Here is a 15,741-nt window from a genome sequence, read left to right as displayed (position 1 = left end):
TTAATATTGAGATACGTCATGTATAACTGGTATTTTATTATTATTATAACACGTGATTTCGTATACAAATTTATCAGGTGCCATGCTATTTCTAGACCTTTAGTTGTAATTTAATAAGAACCCACCTGCAAAGACACCATTGTATAATTATCTATAATGCATTTTAACGTTGGATATTATATGTTTATCTGTATGATTTGGAGTTAACAGACAATTTTTATCTACACAGACGTAATTTGTTTTTATTTTTGAAACATTTAAGTCGTATACGTTTACAATTAATATGTTTTGTAATTTTGTATACTATTTAAAATTAATTATATTGCTCTTATAACTTAAATATTAGAGGAAGCAGTATTAGTAGAGTGTCGATACTATACTTACATAAAAACCGACATATGAGTTTCAATAGCCTTTGTAGAAATTTATTCACTTCTAAAGCTGTTGCTAAGATTTTAATATTATTTCAATGTTATTCGGATTTGTTTGAAACACCAACATGATGCTAGCCAAAAAATTAGCAGTGAAATAAACAAAACTATCATAACCTCTTGTGTGGGTCTAAGAAAAAAATACACAATAATACAAGATAATATGTACTTACTGTATATTATTATTATATGGGTACATATGAAAACGTTTTATTATAGTGAATAAAATTAGCTTTTACATATATTTTTAGCAAAGGAAAATACCTACAATTGAATATAACATACACAGGTAATAAAATAAAAATATAATTTTTTTTAGTGTTGTAGAGACCTACCCATTGGCCGCTGTATTAAAAATCAAACGATTCAAACGTATCGTTAAATTTTACAAACTCAAATCAATCGCCATTAATAATAGTTATAAACTATATAAACCAAATAATATAAATAACTATTAATTATACATGAGTTAAAATTAAATCTCGAGTTATATGCACATTATTATTGACTATATAATTGGATATAGATAGTATATTAAATATTAATATACTTATAATTGTTGATAAAAAAATATTAATTGTGTTTCAATCACATCTGTACATCTATTTTCAGATAAAAACGGAGAAAGTAGGGAGTAGTATTAAAATACAAACATCAAATATAATCGTAGACTTATACAGTCCAGAAATAAATATTAGGTATATATATTTGGTCAAAGTTTTAGGAGTTAATTTGCAAATTATTTACATATTGGTAAAATATCAATTTATTCGTATTTTCGTTGCACAGACTTGAGACTATCGTGCGCTGTTGCTGATTTTGAATAGGTAGGCTAGTTTTCAACATTAGTTAACGTAGCTGAGTCGATGCGATAAAGTTTTCGAGAACTCTGCACTTGAAACGTCATAACAACCTGAAAATAGTTATTTATTATTAATAAGTTCGTTTATAAGCGTGGATTATTTGTTGTAAGTATTTTTAACTCTATTTCTTTTCTCGTGTTATTCATTGTTGTTATACATTGCTTTTTCGTCAAAAATTGTATATTTATAACAAATATTGATTACAATTTAGGATTTTTTCGACAGAAGACTTCAGAGATTTTGTTATAATTTAACTGAATCGTTCTTGACGAACAACGATAAACCTTGATCATCTATGGGCGTTTTATTAAAATAAATATGAATATACCTACCATAAGAAAGTAACAAACATAAAATGAAAAAGTAGTTTGATACACAAAAAAATCCTGTCTACCCTTTTTTTCGATAGCTAATTAAAAATCAATATTATATTATGTTACATTTACGATAATTGAATTATCATAATTCTATTTATTTTAAAATATTTTAAAATATTGATTTACTTGTTCTTAAACAGATAACAAGCTTTTTAGTAGGATCTTATACTTGATATAGTATACGTAATATAGTCTCTATGCAGTGGTAGCATATAACTCCTTAGCTCTGAGAGGTGGTGCATTCCTGTTCTTTCTATATATATTTTAATTTTTATAAACGTTAGCTGTTTTTTTTATTTTGTTTAAAAACAAACCTTATATTATTTGTCATTCCACTTTTCATTAAATTATCAACACTATGAGTTCAAATTTATTACAAACGCAAATGGGCTACACATTTCTTGTATTATTTGATATCAATTTATAAAAAAAAATGCATGTGCCAATCATTATATAATATAAATAATACGATGTACAATAAATTTAGGTACCTACTTAATATTATAAGATAAAAATATAATTTATTATGTACATTTTATCATCGCGATAATTTGGTCTGTGATATACTATCATATTATATCCGAAGTAATTACTAATTGGCAAAAGGCGCTCATATTAGAAAATGAAATCACGCTCAGATATATGATTTATCTAATAAAACGTTCTCAAAACGTTCGACTCTTCTCAACAATAAAATTTACTTTCGACTTGTTCGTTTTTGACAGTTTTTCGGATGGCGTGTCTTATTGAATAGCTACCTCTTGTGGACGTCCTCGCGTAAAATTAACTGGATTAGGTACCGATAAAGCCAATCGCCCAAAACACAAAACCGCGTATAAACACTCGAAACACTAATGGGCGTTATACTATATTTTCGGGAGCAATAATAAAACGTCGCTTCGATTTAGTTTTGTCGGCGTGTGAGGCGGACGTCGTTAAACCTATATAACACTAACATACGCGCACTGTTGATATATATATATATATATATATATATATACGCTATATTATACGTGACCTTTGTACACTCTAATCAAACATTGACCGATATACATTCGGATCGATGGCTTTTCAGAGTGCTTATTCATATTATATTTTATACACGTCATACATTCCGATTCCATATGCTTTCGCCGTTGTCGTTTCGTCCGTTATTATGTTCGTTCACACATATTATATTGTCATAAATAATTATCATTGTCATATTATACACTTAATGTGTGTGTACTATATAATAATTGCAGTGCGCTCGTCCACGTTTTTATTTCTCGATAAAGCAATGTTCGACGGCGAAACGTCGTGTAATTATCATCACTTAACACGCGCGCTTGCAATACCTATATTATACTGTATTATAACTGCTGTTTGTATAATATATCATAATATATTATGTGCAGGATAGAATTTAACAATTTTAACACCTAGAGATAATGATAATCATTTTCATTGAAATAGTTTTATAGTAGGTAACTGAAATTTTTACTCGCATATTTCATTATATAAAATTAGATAGGTGATACCAACCCTTAAAAAAAGGAGATTACTTCACTCATATCAGTTATATTTCATATTTTCATATTATCTACACATGGTAATATTAATAAGTGGATGTACAGAAAATTTATTAATTTAACAACAAAATCTTATATAAAAGAAACTATTTATTTATTACACAACAATTATTAAGTGATATTAAAATATTTTGAATTTTTTTTTTTGACTTCTTGGAGGTTCTAGCTAATAAAATTGTAATTTTTAACATTAGTATCTGATTATTTAAATACAAGCTTAAGTCGTTTAGTAATAAAATATTTATCACATTTTATAATATTATAGTTGAATAGGTAGTTCTAATAATTTCTGAAAATTTTAAAATTGTTGTTTTGATCGAGCATTTAATTTAAGTTGAAATCTTCATGTGATACTCAAATCGTATACGTAATAAAAAAAAAACGTGCCTTACTTTGATTTGTATAATTATTGAAAACAAAAAATAAATATAATTTACGTCCGACTAATTATTCTAACGTATTATTAAAAACTAATATTATTATGCGCAGGGACGAGTCCACCTTAGTATTGGCCCTGCAGATTATGTGTGCACGTATTCGTCGTCTTCAGGAGTAGTTATAATACATCGAATAATGTAAATTAGATATTATTTTCGTTTAAAATAAAAACAATATTGTAGTGTGCCAATTAAATATTAATATAATTTTTTCCTGTCTTTTACAATCGCGATGGCGTTACGCTCGTAACCTGTTTTCTTCGTTTCGATTTTGCGATAGTGTAATATATTAGACATCGCGCGTCGTTCGCGCACCATATTATAATAATATCTCGCGGAGGCACGCTCGACGTTGTTGTTGTTGTGGTTGTTACTTAATCTTTGCAACAGTCGTCAACGGTCAATGTCGCCCGAATTCGTGTCATGTACACTGCAATTGCGTATAATAATATTATAGTTACATAAACACATTTTATTTAATAACAATTATGCGCCGCGGAATAACGAGTCTTTCGGCGACTTGACGGACACCCGCCCACCCACCGCACCAACAACGACGCGCCGCACCCGACAGCGCAGCGACGATGACCAGACGCTCAGGAATTTGACGTCCGTTAATTCGGAGGGCCATGTGGCGACCGCGTGCGCGGTGTAGCAGACGAAGTCCGTATACGGTCAGGGAATGGGACAGCATAAGCGGTTGGTGGAACTGATTCCGCTGTGTTACAGCCTCCCCGAGTTACAGGCGTGCCGCCGCCGTGTGTGCCGTAACCGTCGGTGACGCTTTTGTCTCTCGTGCGCGCCCGATCCGGCAACGGGTAAGCGCCTTCTACGCGATACGCTCCGACGACTGCGCGTATAACCCTTAGCGCGCGACGCGCAGCTGCTGCTCCGTCGAAATCCGCCGCAGGACCTAATAATACGCGCGTACGACACGGTCGCGTCGTGTGTGTGCCGCACCGTGTTCGGCGGCGTTTCGCAATCGCCCGCCGAACCGGTTCCGCGCAGCGGTCGTCGCCGGCCACCCCTTTTCGCGCGCGCCGTCCGGTTTTCTCCGCTCCCTCTCGGAACCGGTGAACGGAAAAAATAGGAAAGACAGAAACGGACACGGACAGGCACGGCCGGACGATTAGCCGTGCACATGCGGTTCGCGCCGTTTACAAACGTATACGCTCATTACTATGTGGGTACCGTTTCGGCGCTATAATAGTATTACGCCGCAGCCGCCAAGTATTGCGTCGTTTCGTACTACTACTACTACTACTACTACTGCGCCGCCTAACCTTGACACATATGGCGCACGCGCGACGCCTGTGCACAATATGCAAATTATGTTATGCGTATCTCTGTCTTGGACGGTGCCGGCGGTGCTGCGTGCCACGGAGGCGGAGGAATCGTACACGACAATTTTATCGTATAGTTGTACGATATACGCGCGACGACAAAATACAGTAAAGTTAGCGGGTTTCGTGTTATCTCCGGTACACACGATGGTCTTTGGCAGTTGGAGAATTTCCTCCGCCGGCGCGGCGTTCCCACGTGTTCGAACAAAACGGGCCGCCGCGCAGCCGCCGCTTCCGGCTCAAACTCTATACAGTGGTGGTGTTCTGTCTGTCCGTCCCCGCTCACCGTGCGTCGCCGGTTCTGTGAACTCTTGTGATTCTTTTCCCCCGAATGATTGCCGACCACCACGACCCGCCGCGGCGGTAGACAACGAAAAGTAGGGACGACGCTCCAGCCGCTCGTGTGCGTGCGGGTGTGCGGCTGCGGACGCTTGTGCGTGCGCGCGCGCGTTCGAGTGGGACCGCTCGCCGCCGGAGTGTCGATGGCTTGTGTGCGCGCCTTGCACGCGTGTGCTGAACGGGCCGTGTCTGGTCGACGACGATGGTACTACGCTGTGTCATACCAAGAGCAGTGCGGCGGCGGCGGCAGTAGCGTCGCTGTTGGCGGCGGTCGGTGGTGGCGGCGGCGGCGGTGGAAGTGGCGGTGGTGGTGGTGGTAGCCGTGCAACCTTCGTAACGGCTGCCGCCGCCGCTGCCGCCGCCGCCGCCGCCGCCGCCGCCGCCGCCGCGCCGCCTGCCTGCCTGCCTGCCTGCCTGCCTGCCTGCCTGCCTGCCTGCCCGCCTCGTGCGGTCGGTTAGTCTGTAGTGCGCCGGCCGACGGAACAGAACGAGACTCGATAGCCAGCAGCAGCCCACCGGCACACCAGCTGCTGCCGCGACCGCGTGTATTGTCGGTGTGTGTGCGCGCGCTCGCGCAATTAATAATAGTAATAATAATAATAATAATAATATTAATGATACGACGTTGTACACCGGCGTGTTCTTCGCTAAAGCCGCGGACGTAACGAAACTTTATTATAATAATTCCCGTAAGTATCCTTTTTACTCATCGCCCACAATAATACCACAACAATAACAGTAACGTCTTACGCACAGTACGAGATAATAATATATTATAGTATACAAATCGTATATAGTACTATAGTATATTTTTGTTATCACAATAATGATTACTACACGTTTATAGTTTATTATTAATATTATAATATTATTATTGTGTTCATACTATCTATAATGATATCATCACGTGTGCGTATCATATAGGCAGTAGTATTTGCGTTTAACGACGAGTGCACCTCGTAAAATGTGTAATATTATTAAATAAAATAGTAAATTATTTATAATATTATATAATAATAATTATGAAATAAAGACAACAATATTAATGTGATGTATGGTACGCCGGTGGTGTTTCCCGGTAACCGTCGACACCACCTGTCATCGGCACTATACTGCTGCTGCTGCTGCTGCCGCCGCCGCCGCCGCTGCTTCTGTTGCTGCTGGTGTGCTGCTTGTTGTGTGTGCTTCCTCGCCGTAAACGCGAGCGTGGTGGTGGTTACCCTGTCGTGTATACCTCACCGGCTTTTGTTTTTGTCGCGAGCTTCTTTTTCACTTTGCGCTCCGAGGGCGACGGTGGTATAACGATCGGTGGCCACCTCGGCGCGCGCGCTATGATATACACCGCCGGCCGTAACTGAATTTCGTTGCGAGCGACGGTGGGAAACCCCTCGGCTCACCCGCCCTCCGCCGCAGCCACCCGTTGTGTAACCATCGCGAGCGCCAGAGCTGGGAATCGATAAACCCGACGACGACAGGCCCTCCGCCATAATAATACACTACAACGTGCCAGCAGCAACAGCACTACACGCCGCCGTAGCCGCTATTGCTCAAACCGCCGCCACCGTCATCGTCATCGTCGTGGCGTGCCACTTATTTCCAACACTCGCGCACGAGGATGTATGTAACGATCTGTTGGGCAGCGACCACGTCCACAGAACACTAGGACAATTCCTGCACTTAAGAACCCTCTCGACCAGTTTTTCCGTTACGCCTTTCTACATCGGTATATAATACAAATCCTTTCTCCTGAAACTTCATCATACGTACGATTTCCTACGTCCTTTGTATAATCCGTCTCTCTATAGAAATAACGATTAGGTTTAACATGTCTTCTCCGCCGGTAATATTTCGTCGTCGTCGTTACACTTCGTGATCTCTCGTGTCGCGTCCGATTTCGGGTGGCGGTGATGGGGTTGAGGGTAGCTATACATGCGCAGAAACCATTCGTAGAAATCGCTCATGACGACCGGACATCCTGTCTTGCCGTCTATGTGATATTACGTACAAGCGCCGAAGTTATCATAGTACTCACTCGATGACGCAAACGGGGTGGATTGATGTTTTGGGTCAAGTTTTTCGTACCAGAAATTCCTGTCAGTCGCTACGCGTTCTCGTCGTAGAATAATCGACGACCACGCGGTGTGTTTTGTTGCAATCAGACGTCATTGCCGGTCGTATAATTATTTGCAACTTGCATAATATCGTACTCTTGTTATGCGCCGTGTAAATAATAATAACATGGTGTTTATTACACACCCACCGCGGCGGTCGCGAACTATACTGTACCGGAAACAACGTTCGCGAGTGCGTTTGTTTCGGGCCCGCGTTCATCCGCTTGCAGCCGTGTGCGTATTATATTATTGCGTTTCGCGCGCTCGACGTTACGACGGCGGCAGCCCACTGGTTATTTTTAAACCCCCTCCGCGCGACACCCTCTTGAGGCTATACAGCGGCCGTTTGTAAAATACGTCTGTGTAATAATAACCTCCCGACTGCTGGCCAAGTGCTCGCTGTAGCGCAAGTATCGGCGAATTCAACCAAGCCGTCCAGCAGCGCGCTCATTTATACTCATATACCGCCTTACCCCTACGGTTCAAAGCCCGACGTAGACAATTCACCACTCCCCAAAGCAAAATTTCCGTCACACTAAAAGTGTCGAAGGGTCAAGCCCGATAGTGTCTTCGTACACTATATACGTATATAAATAATGTCTTCTACGATTATGGATTCGGATATGGGGAGGGGTCTCGGTCAAAAAGATTTCCGAGTGACGCATAAGTGTATATAGATAGTATGACTGTGGATCAAAAATCAACGATGAGGAGGGTCGTCGATAATGCGATATACAACCCATTGGCTGTACTACGTAATTTATTTGTGGAAAATCTCGTGTGCTATTACCAGTATTACCACGACGTTTATTAAACGGTACTTTCCGCAGTTTCTAATTGCAGTACTGGTAAATTTACTATCGACTCGGCGAGATTAATATTTGCGGTGACAAAACACGACGCACAAAATAATATAATATTGTAGAAGTTGCGGTGGTAACATAATTTAAATTTCTTATGAAATTTTCTCGCATAGATCATTATTATTATAACATATTAAATCCAATAAGCTTAATCTTATGTTGAAAAGTTCTCTAATCCCACGCATTTTCAAATAACCCTAAAATTGTGAGAAGTGAAATATATCCCGTTTGGACGTTATCTGCCATATCATCTGGCGTGATTTTTTAAATCGACTTCGGCGATCGTGCCGCGCATCACTGCCTTTTTACGTACTCATGGACGTCATCTTTAGTTGTCGCAACGAAACATAAAATTGAATATTATCAGCCAATATAGCGCGGACGAGTTTTTATTTTCCGCTGCCCCTGTCCACTTAGTGCGATGTATAATATCTCATGTACCTGTACTATGATCGGATTGTTATTATAATATACCAACGAGATACGTTTTGGCGGCTGCGGCCTTGGCACAGAGTAGTTTGTATCGTCTTCCTTCTCGATTCATTATAATAATATGTACACGAAGCAACGCTAATAATAAAGCTAATGAAGCGTGACATGACGACGACAATTAAACACGCGTGCGTACTATATGCGTATGTATGTATGTATGTATGTATGTGTGTGTGTGTGTTTGTTTGGCGGCACACACTGCGAACATCAGCAACGATGTATACCGTTTACCGAGCTAACGCCTATATCGACTTTCGTACGAAATTAGTTTGGTTCTAGAACCCCCTCCATTTGCCCGCCTGCGCGTATTACAATGATAATAGTATATTATACTTTTATCTTCGAGCGCGAAAACGCCGAAAACCAACATGTCGTCACTGTGCGTAAGTACAGATTGTGCGACTGTGCGAGTGTTATATAATAATATTACGCAAAACACTCCAGTCAGTACGGCGATTTTATGGTTTAATATAATGTACCTATATAATATACATGACGGAAGGTCGACGAATTCTCTAACGAAAGTAACATTTTTAAGTGCGTGTCGTTTTAGTTTGATCAACCGGCAGCAGTATGCCTATACCAGAATCTAGACCTGATTACGATTAAATATACTGCCTATAATATCTCAATTTTATATTGTTATAAATATTCAGATGGTTTTCCGGTCTCGAGCTGCGCCGCGCACGTTTTTTTGGATAAGTAAAAAACGACACATCTTGTATTTAGATAAAATGCAGCGTTAGCGGCGGCGATCGTCCTCGTGGCTACTATGTACAGTAGTAATAATATACATTACACTGTCTTATATTATATTATGTATGTACAGTAAGTTAGGCGCGTACGAACAACGACGACGATGACGAGAAGACCATCGCCGCCGTTGCCGCTCCTTTTCCGTCATGTCTTGTTCGACGACGAAAATCTAGCAGTGCTCATATCCGTCTACCTTCCTCCTACCCACACCAACATCACCCTCCCACAATACAGTGAGTAGAGCAGTTGTAGCGTTAAGCGATTATAAAGATCGCGTTCGCCAAGGTTCGGCCGGCCGGCAATAATCGTCGTATCGCCGTGACTTTGTATCCGTAAGCATCGTAACATAATAATAAAATACAATATTATACATCTTCGATAAAGATATACAACACATCTGTGATGTTGCTTAGCACATAGTATAATCCATTTATGGATAATAATATTATATGCATTTTTAATGTATAACCGCGCGTAAACGCACGTGATGCGGAGTTCTAATATAGGTATAGCTTACTGATTAGAGTAGGAGATTTTGGTACCAAGTCTTAAGAAAATTGAAGTTAAAGTATACTATAATATCATTGATTTTCTTCTATTATATTCTAGGTATTATTATTATTAATATCTTTTTTCGAAAAGTTTCTTAAACATTGTTTTTTTAAGTTATATATCCAATACTATAAGTCTACGATATCAACTTGCAGTAATCAGTAATCAGGGTTTTAAAGAACTTTTTATTTTCATTAGTTTATTTTTGATGTTTGATTATACTTCTGTTTTGAAAATGTTGTGATGTTTTTTTTTTTATGTTAAATACCCCACCCACTTAATTTTATTCTAGTGTTCTTTAGTTAGTCTAATCTAAAATACAGAGTTCATTATTAAAATGTCTTAAATTGCAAACTATTTCAACATTGTTTTCATCATAGTCGATTATTTCAACCTGCATTCTTAAGGACGCATAAATAAAATAGCAATCACAAAAATATCTAGTTAAATCGTGTATTACACGTATTTTAACAACTATATGAATATTATATTGAAACTTTAAATTTATTTTATGTATACTCGTACTATGAGTATAAATTGAAATATATTTATATTACAGATGTGTGGTGATCAAAGTTTTGATCATCGACACATTCTCATCAATTGCATCCCCTCGTGATAAAACGTGTTTATATGCCCTAAGAATTCTAATTGTTGCTGCTTTAATACTTTGTATAGTTCGTCGGGAAAGGTTATTTTCGAAGGTATAGTTCTAACCAATGATCCGAACTGTCTCGTCTTTAGAACGATAATTAAGTATTATTACGCATTTTTTCCGTATTGATCCGCAAGTAAAACTTAAATGCATTTTTGAACATCAACTATTTTGTAAAATATAGTATATCAACACGGCAACTAGATGTGTACACATAATAATAATATGATTAAACATAGAAGTCGTGTGTTGCAAGAAAAAGGTAAGGTCTTACTCGTGCGGCATTTATTGTGTTTCGTGTTAGCTTTTATTTTCCCATCCGCTACGATATATATTTGTATATAATATTTTAATGTCGATATTATATTACTATTATTGCACGTGATAAACGGCTGCAACGACAGGCTTCGAGTATATGTTATGTACGGTAGGAAACGTTACGAAAATTGTTTGCCAAGGTCGTCGTCGCATCGCCATATTATATATATTATTATGTTATTACGTATTGTCATTATATTATGTGATATATAGGTATGGCCGCCACTCTCCTCTCCGGTAGATTCTTATAGTATGGTTGAGCCGTGGACACGACGAGCTAGAAATATTTATCTTTGCCGCCGCGAAACGCTCTCTGCGAGAACCGCGGCCAAATGTCCCCCCGCTGTTTGGCAAGAACTGTGGTGCGGAGACCGCTCTCGTCGCCGTTATATCCATCGCCAGGTAGACGGCGGTCTATTTCCGAGCGTTCTGCGGTGTGTGGGTCGCTGGGGGGGGGGGGTGACACCTAAAACGCGCCGTCGCAGGGTTTCGACCTGTATAGCTATTTTCTTCCAAAAATGAGATAGGATATGACCGTATCCGTATCCAACATTAAAATAAGATCCGCTTTCTCATGGATTTGAATAGGGTCCTATTATTTTCATACTCTGGCCAAAAATATTTTCCTATAATACCTAATTGTATGAAATAATTAAAAATTAAAAATCACTGTGATAAAAATATATATCAAAATATATTTTTTTCATAACATTTCAGAATTATAATAATTCCAAATTAAAATGTAGTACATAAATTACCGTAAATTACTGTCATTTTTTAAATGATATAGTATTAATATTATTATAGGTGTTATATATATACTCATGAATATATAATAATACAAACTAAATAATTAAATGTACAGATACATATTATAGTGTATCATAAAGTTTGATTATGAATTAACTTTTGTTTAATACGTTCTATTATTATTATTATTATTATTTTATTGTAAATAACAGTTCAATACTATCAAAGTAGATTTTAGTCCCGTACTCCCGTTTATTGTTTTAATACTGTAATGGTCGTACACCCTCGGGTTCACCCCGCTGAGTATATTTATCTATAGATATTGAGTGTTATAATATACAGAGCTGCTCGTGGTTGTTTATAGATGTATTCTGTGCATTAGTTTGATTTCTGAACGCGTTATGCCTATAGCTTCCAACACGTATTTCGTGATAGTGAGCGAGTTAAATCATATAGTAATATACCAATATATTATATATTTCAACACGGCTGACGCCACCAGTTGCCTGTGTAATTCGAAGTTCAAGGGGAAAAACAACATTCAAGTCATAAATTAACAATTTCGAGATATCAAAAACCAATTAAGTGTAATGCCAAGAATTTTTTTACTCGGGATGACGACTTATTTCGAGATATCAAAGTTCGAGTTACCGATAGTCGACTGTATAATATATTGTATACGAGCTGAGTTTACTTTGCTCGTATATTAATAAAGTATCGATCGTTGCGGTTTTATGTCATATATCACATTTCTTCTATATCGTCGCGCAAACCGCGTGAATGTCGTCGTCGCTCGCCGGTCATGAAAAATATAAACTCGGTGGCCTCACAGAAGAATTTCATCGCGAGTCTCCTCCCTCATAATATAATAATATTAATAATAAACAGAATTTCTTCCGCGGTGTGGCTATTTCATTTGCCGAACGCACTATATAAACCTATATATATATATATATATATATATATGCGCGCGTCGAACCGGGGCGGGCGTACTCCTCCGGGTCTGTGCGCGGAGTGAAATATGCTGCACCGGACTCTTATCGGCGGATAAGACGCATGATTTATCGCGGTAGTAAAACGTCTTGATATACTCGTATTATTATTATTATTATTATTATTATTGCCGGAGGAACCCGCGAGAGTTTGAGCTTTTTAACTTGGCGCAAGGTCGACGGATTCGCCGATAACGATTATGGCGATGATGACGGCGCGAAGAGACTGAAACGACGACGCGATGACTGTATATTACACACGATGACGACGATCAACAACGCGCGAGACCTCTGCACCGCTGCCCATAAATATTTAACGACGACGTGTACATAATACGCGTTCGCAAACCCGTAACGGCGTGCGCGCGTGTGACCTAAATAATATTATATTATCGTCGTACTGGCGACGCCGCCGCCGCCGCTGCCGTCGGTGACAAGCGGCGCGGCGGGGCGATGAGGTGGTGTACCGCGCTCGCCGGACGACGACGTCGACGAGACAAAAGGCCCGCTCGACCCTGAACCGCCGTCGCAGCGGCGCGGGGACTATGCTGGCCGAGCGCGCGAAACCACTGCGCGTCCGGGGCTCGCGTACACGCACGGACGCTCCGTTTCTTTTCCCCTCGCGTCGTCGTGACCGATTTGCTCCGTCGGATATCGAAATATTACTAAGCAGTAAATCCTCCGTCGCTTACGCGCACGTGTTTCCGTGAAAACCGACGGCTGCGGCGGTGTATTGCGTGAATCGTCGAAAAACCGAGAACGCGTACGTCGCTCTCGGAGATTTCGGAAAGTGGCAGCGCCCGAAGTGGAACGAGGACAGCGCCGGCCGGCACGTAAAAAGCCGCATCGACCGCGCGCGGACGTCGCCGCCATACGTCCGCCTCGTCGGCCTTCCACCGGCCTTCCCACACTCGCCATTAGGCGACGCGCGCGCGTGGACACTCGCGAAACACACCCGAAGACCGACGGGACGCAGCGTTCGTCACGGCTGCGGTGTCTTGCAGCAGCGGACGGCGGCGGCGGCCTCTTCTTCGGCGGCCGGGCGCCATCGCGGGCCGCGCCGATTCGTCCGCGGCGTGTATACCACCGTGGTCGGCGAGGTCAAAGACCTATATTTAGTCGTCGCCGCTGATGACCGTTTCCGCCCGCTCCAGAAAACCCGTTCGTTCGCCTCTTCCTTTCTCGCGCGCATACCACGTGCGTCGTCCACAACTATACACTGCCGCCGCGGCCGCGTTCTTCTTCCGGTTCTCCTTGCAGCGCAACAACCAGTACTCGCAATATATATATATATATATACATATACATACTGCTATACGGTTAATTACTTCTCGCACACGGTCTTCTTTTTCGCGCCAACTCTGGACCGTCGACGGCGCCGTATAATCGTGACTTGTTGTAAACGTCATCTGTCGTGTTTGCTGTATATATACTGCACGTGCATATATTGCAACATCGAGTCTATTTATATTATCAACGTTATTACAACGCATTAAAATACTATATATATATATATAATATTATTATAATGATATAGGTACATAGAATAAGTAAGGTATATAACTTGAAAATATCGTAAAGCGTAACCGCGTATACGGTTACAACACTTATATCATATTATTATGATATATACCATCGTCTAAATCAATTACGCACAGGGCGTAAGTTTGTGTGTGTGTGTGCGTGTTTAGAGATGATGTGGTGGAGGTAATGATTGCGGACGATATAATTATTATATTATTATTGTACACATACACTGCAGTAAGTATAGGCATCAGAGTATTATGTGTGTGTGTGTGTGTGTGTGTAAATAAAACGATATAATGACATCGTTTTATTAGCTCACACGTGTGTGCAGTACGCGGCTCCGAACGTTGGCGGTAATTGTATTACAACGATAGTGTGTGTGTGTGTGTGTGTGTAAGTGTATATACATATATAAATTATTATACTATATACATACGCGTCTAGCTACTACTTATTACTACGCACTATCTCTATACACGAACGCCGCTCGACATATATTTTTCTGTTTAATAATCGTTCGTATATTATATTACATTATTATTATTATGTCTCCGCACGTCGGCATGTGTGTGTGTACAACACTGTTGTTTGACTATCTAATCGTTATCATCGAGAGCGAGTGTGACGTATAATATGCTGCGTGCGTTAGCGACGTTATGAAACGGGCAATGCAGCTCTACATTCTGCTCATTTTTTTTTTTTTATTAATCTTAGGATGCGACTGTAATATTATAATGGTGAGGGGTTCCTCCGACGATGATCGTAACGAAATAAATTGGACCCGGCGAACGGGTTGTGTGCGGGAGATGAAAAGGGGAAAGGGGCTCATGGTTGTTTTCATAAAATATAATATTGTTGTTGTTGTTGTGTATTATAATAACAAGAATATGACGGCGTACTCATCTATATATACGTCTGCATATAATAATATACCGGGGCGGTTGGGGTCCTAGCTATATATATATATATATATATTATATATTATAGGATGCGTATATGGTAGTATTTAATTTTATTGAATTAAAAATATTTTCGTCTTGTTTAATACAGTATATTGTAATATGTCGTATACGCGGACCTTGACTTGTTTTTATATTTAAATGCAACCAATAGCAGTGTAGAAGTATCGTCTGTTTTTACATTTACAAGAGTATATTCTAAATACCACTGTTATCACTGCCGCATCCACAACTACTACAATTATATACCATACATTAGGTATATAAGTATTGTACAAATGGTTATTACTTATTATATAAATCTCATATACCCCGTACAATACAATTTAATATAATAATTATATATATATATACCGATAATGCGCAATGTGGATCGATATCGCCGTCGTAAACGATGCGCGCTGT

General features: G+C 39.7%; 1 protein-coding gene across 3 annotated transcripts in view; it reads left to right on the top strand.

Moving 5' to 3' along the window:
* Positions 1-15,741, top strand: part of LOC113559426 — a 69,810-nt gene that overhangs the window by 17,558 nt on the left and 36,511 nt on the right. Inside the window, exon 1 of one of the 3 annotated variants that reach the window (XM_026965242.1) lies at positions 5,846-6,050. The exons of the other annotated variants lie outside the window; for them this stretch is intronic. The gene's annotated coding sequence lies outside the window, so the exon portion shown is untranslated. Of the gene's footprint in view, positions 1-5,845; positions 6,051-15,741 lie in introns of those variants that run through there. 3 annotated transcript variants of the gene reach the window in all.

The sequence above is a fragment of the Rhopalosiphum maidis genome, chromosome 3 (genome assembly GCF_003676215.2).
Source record: "Rhopalosiphum maidis isolate BTI-1 chromosome 3, ASM367621v3, whole genome shotgun sequence".
Lineage (NCBI taxonomy): Eukaryota > Metazoa > Arthropoda > Insecta > Hemiptera > Aphididae > Rhopalosiphum > Rhopalosiphum maidis.
Note: the sequence above shows the minus strand (reverse complement) of the source record. Positions and strands in the feature narration are given on the sequence as shown.